At 41.5% G+C, this 4,811-nt stretch overlaps 1 long non-coding RNA gene across 1 annotated transcript; it reads right to left on the minus strand.

Annotated features, from left to right (window-relative positions):
- Nucleotides 1-645: 645 nt before the first annotated feature.
- LOC138109145 (uncharacterized) lies at nucleotides 646-3,546 on the minus strand. The gene is made up of 3 exons (XR_011150306.1): nucleotides 3,307-3,546; nucleotides 3,148-3,224; nucleotides 646-1,368 (listed from the first exon to the last, which is right to left on the minus strand). It is a non-coding gene; the product is annotated as an uncharacterized lncRNA (long non-coding RNA).
- Nucleotides 3,547-4,811: the final 1,265 nt, after the last annotated feature.

The raw sequence follows: 4,811 nt of genomic DNA on the forward strand, positions 1-4,811 counted from the left end.
GTGGTCACTGCTCTCTCTTTGGAGGCCAGCAGGAGGTAAGGATCAGTAGATCAGTATTTTTAGAGAACTGCAGACTTTGGTATTCTGCTGAGCAGTGGCTCCGCCTTAGCTCTGCCGAGCCCTCCCAAGCTCCCTCAGAAGCCACCTGAGCTTGCCCAGTGCAGCAAGGTGAGGGGGCTGCAAAGCAGGAAACCTGCACCCCTAGGTGGGTTTGATCTTTCCTGCCTTTTTTCTCCTGCAAAAAACCAAAAGCTTCTAATACTATATAAGAAAACTGGATTTTGCAGTGTAGATAGAATATTTACCTACAACACAAAAACATCAAAGCCTAATCCTGTTCTTTATCACAAAGATCAGAGAATTGGAATTGTCTCCTACAGCTCAGGAAGAAAGCCTGAAATTTTACTCCTTGGATTTCATGTAGGAAAAAAACAAAGGAGCCTTTTCTTTCCTTCTTTCCTTCTCTGTTCTTCCCTCTTCAAACATGTATTTTGACTTACCCTTGTCTCCTTTTAAACACCATCACACATCGAACAGCTCTTCAAAACACAAGTCATCTTGCTTTGTTCCTCTGGACAACTTTCATTTTTATGAATCAGTATTTTCCAATAAAAAAAGAAATTCTTATTGTGTTCCCAAACACCTGCTCAAATATACACTTATCTTTTGACTGCAGAATAACTTAACGATAAAATCTGAGATACAATTCCCCCTTCCACAACTAGAAAAAGCCTGTTAAGACTGTGGCAAAATTTATAGCATATGATTTCTAGGCCAGTTCTGTTATTAACAGTCTCAATTTCCTCTCCTTAAACATACTAACACAAACTGTTCTTTTGGCTGGAAAGGGAGTGAAGAACAGAGCAGGCTGTGGCATTTCCTTCAGATCATCCTGTCTCTGTGCCAACAGCCTACCTTTTTTCTCCTGTGCCAAATACAATGAGTTCAGAATAGCTGAATACATGTTAGAGGAGAAAAAGCTCTGGATTTTTAAATTTGCTTTTAGTGTACTTTCAGAGCATTTATTGAATAGACGTTTGGATTCATTAACATTTCCAAAGATTATTTACTGGCATCAGTTTCAGCAGCACAAAAAAGAAAAATAACTTCTGTTTTTCAATTACTATTAGGGGATGGAGGAAAGAGAAAGAAATTGTCCTTAAAAGTCTATTTCTAGGGCACAGCTTGCCTGGCTTATGAAGACAGCTGAGAAAGTTCTCACTTTGTTTGAACTGATGTGTGAAAGTCTTATTTCTCCTCCCACCTCTTCTTTTCTTCTGCAGTGTCCAGTCTTGAAAACAAGCTGACAGATGTTCTCTTGGATCAGCTAGTGAGACTTGCAATGTCAGGAGTGCAAACAGACTTTAGCTGTTTAGTTCAGGAAATGAGATGAAAACAATCTGATAAATAAACAGTGTTTATTACTCCAGTTTAAAGTACACATTGGATTTCTTTTCAAAATACTCCTACGAGGAACTGAGGATGAATATTAAACATGTGCTCTGAATTTATATTAATGGCAAGGTCAGAAGGTCTTTAACTTACACAATTTGTATAGTTAGGTTATAACAGCAGTGGGTGTTTCTAATATTTAACCACACTAATGAAACAACAAGAAATTTGAATTGCATAGAAATCCACTCCAAAGAAACTTATAAGACCTATGAATACACCAAGATGAATTAGAACAGGATTTAGGACCGTGTGTGAATTAGAATGCTTTGCAACTTTAACTAAGAGACACACAGAGATTTAAAGAGCTGTCACATAATCACCCAGTATGGATTGGGACAAGACAGAGTGGAAAATATTCTTCTGTTCAAGCAATCAAGTATGTATTCTAATGGTTATGGGCCCATAAATTTAGATTTAGATATCATTTAAATGGCACTTCCTTTATCAGCAGCATCTAGATCCCCAGAACAACATTAAAGCATCATTTAACTTTTAATTCTGTGTAGTGTCATGTGCCATCCTATTTCTCTGCCACAGCTATGTGGCCTACACAGTACAGAAGAGCCCAGCATCCATGGCTCCATGGCACACATGCAGCCAGGCACAAGTAGGAACAGCCAGGGACCTGCCCTGCATGTATGCCAGGAGATGCAAACAAGCAAGCAGAAAAGGACAATTAACTTCATAAAAAGGCAACAAGAACTTCTTTCCTATTGTGAGAAAGAAAATAAGAGGGTTTAGATTTCAGTAGGTGAGTTTTGGAGCTAACTCCTGATATTCTCTTAAGGTCATGGTGACTGCATGCTCTGCTGTCCTTTGGGACTTGCATAAAAACACAGTTTGGCCCTCAAGAGAGAAAACAGAGATCCACTGAGTCACCAGTAACATTTGCTGCACTGCTTTGGATTTGTCTTGAGGCACCTCCCTTCCAGCTCTGCAGTAAAGCATCATTTCCACCAGACGGAGGTGATTCAGAACCCACGAACGGTCATTTTTCCAAGCAGTGGAGGACTGTTACGGAATGAGTTAGCATTTAAACAGCTTCTAGTGCCACAATCGAATTCTGAGTGGATTCAAATTCTAGTGTAAGGTGTTCAGCAAGTATCATTGAGCCAAGAAACTTTACTCACTGTACCCAAGAGGAACACACCCAATACTTGTTGTGACTTTCGTTTTTATTCCTAACCTTACTCTCTGCATCACTCTCTTTTTTGGAATAATGAGTTTTGGGGGGAAAAGTATCCCATACTATACCTATGCTTCTCTGAGAGAAATTATTTCATGTGTTATATTTTGGCTACAAGACAGCAGTTAGCAGAAAACGCCTTTCAGATTTATTTATTTTATATTTTTAATCCTAAATGAACAAGATGCAGACTGATAAGCCAATTAGGAAAGATTCTGTGAAAATCCTTACACTCCTCCATGATGACAAACTCTCTCCAGCTAAGGTGGCTGTATTTATCTGTTGATATTTGCCCTGTTTTCCTATATTGTGTTTGAAGTCTCCAAGTGTGACTACAGAGATAACAATAGGAACCCAACAGAACTATGAAATAGTCTGTAGTCCAACACTAGTAACAGCTTCACAGATTATTTTGTATTTACTATTTACTACTTCGTAACTTGAAACATTTTTCCCAACCTCTTCATTGTAACTGATATTGTAAATAACAAAAATATTTACCTTACCTACATACAGTGCTCTTGTTTCCTTCTGATCCATGTTTCAGGCCAAACACTTTGCACTTTTATTAGTCTCCTGTTCCCTTAAAGGGCAAGTTTATATCAAAACACTGATATTTTTCATATTTTAGATATTGCACTCTAAAGTCAATTAGTAAATCTTACCTTTTCAAAATGTGGCAAAATGCGTGCTACAGAAAAATCTTACAGTTTTCTTATCACAAGACGTGCCATGTCTTTAGCTACCATGTAGACCTTTTTTTTGTCATAAATGAGACTGCTGCTGCATGGAAAATCCAGTCTTGGACCAACTCTGCCCCTATAACAGAGGAGTAACAAAACACTAACTGTAGTGGGGGATTCTGGTTGCTGCCTACTGCAGTCAAGAGGTCCTTAATTAGAAAACAGCACTGTGATTTCAACCTTTTTACAACCCTATAGCCTGATGCAGCTGCTCACTAAATTGTGCCTACTTAAACCTAGTTCACAGGATCCCATCAGGAGAAGGCCTGAGGTAGTACCTTGCAGGACTACATGAGTTTTATCCCTTGCATGAAAAAGAGGGAAAGGAGAACTGCAGGCAGAAGTCAAGGTTGGATGTGTCACATGAGGCAAATAAGACTTCCAAAGTTTGGTATAGTCTCTGGGTGAGCTATGTCAGAACTCTTTTTTCTGAAGTCAGCTTAATTTTTCTGGAAGACAGGTCAACCCATACATGGGTTAATTCATTTGAAAGTTATTTCTAGTGAAAGGTATGATTACCTTAGAGCAAAAGTGAGTACTTTCTTAATAAAGATGGCATGCACAGGCAAGAGTCACTCTGCATGTTATGAAGACTGTGGGGGTGACTAGGTGACAGAGCTCGACAGATGCACTCTTCCACCTGACAGTCTTACTGAATACATTGTGATTAATAACAGGTTAAAAAAAAACCCCAAAGCTCAAATATTAAGGCTTTGGCAATAGTTTCAACTACTGTTATAGAGAAGCTGCCAAATCTTTTGTTGAAGCAAATGATAGTGGGGAGCCCAGTAGATCCCTTTCAGCAGTTGGAAAGTGTCTCGTACATCGTTCCACGATGCCGTGCAGAACAAGTGGCTACAAGGACTATGTTTTGCTACTTGTGTCTCTGCTTTGTCTGTACCTGTAAAGGATTTGTGTCCAATAGCATGTTTCGAGGGATTCGAATGCAATGTGTGTTTAACATTACAACACAGGCCAAACTTCGATTACTCCTTGGCGGCTGTGGCGACAAATGCCCTTATTAACGCTGACATTAAAGACGAGCATGAGAGCAAGCAAAGCGGCTGCCGGCTTTCTGCCCCTGCATTCACAGAGGTCACAACCGCTCACATGTAACACATTCGCATTTGTTTGTGCCACGTCGGGCACCCACAGCCCCTGGTGTCCAGCGGATGGCCGCAGCCCGCCTCACGCCGGGGCTCTCCCCGCTCGGGGCGGTGATTTACCAGCAGCCAGGCGGCTCTGCCCTGCAGCGCCCAGATGAGAGGAGCGGACCCTCCCCGCTCGGTGTCTGTCTGTCCGTCCGTCCGTCCGTCCCGCCCGGGGTGGAGTCTGCCCGCCCTTCCCGTCCGGGGCTGCCGGTGCTGCTGGAGGCGGCACCGTCCCACATAAAACCGTCGGCACCTTCCCGCTGAGTCCTGCGGCTG

Source organism: Aphelocoma coerulescens, chromosome 4, assembly GCF_041296385.1.
Source record: "Aphelocoma coerulescens isolate FSJ_1873_10779 chromosome 4, UR_Acoe_1.0, whole genome shotgun sequence".
NCBI lineage: Eukaryota > Metazoa > Chordata > Aves > Passeriformes > Corvidae > Aphelocoma > Aphelocoma coerulescens.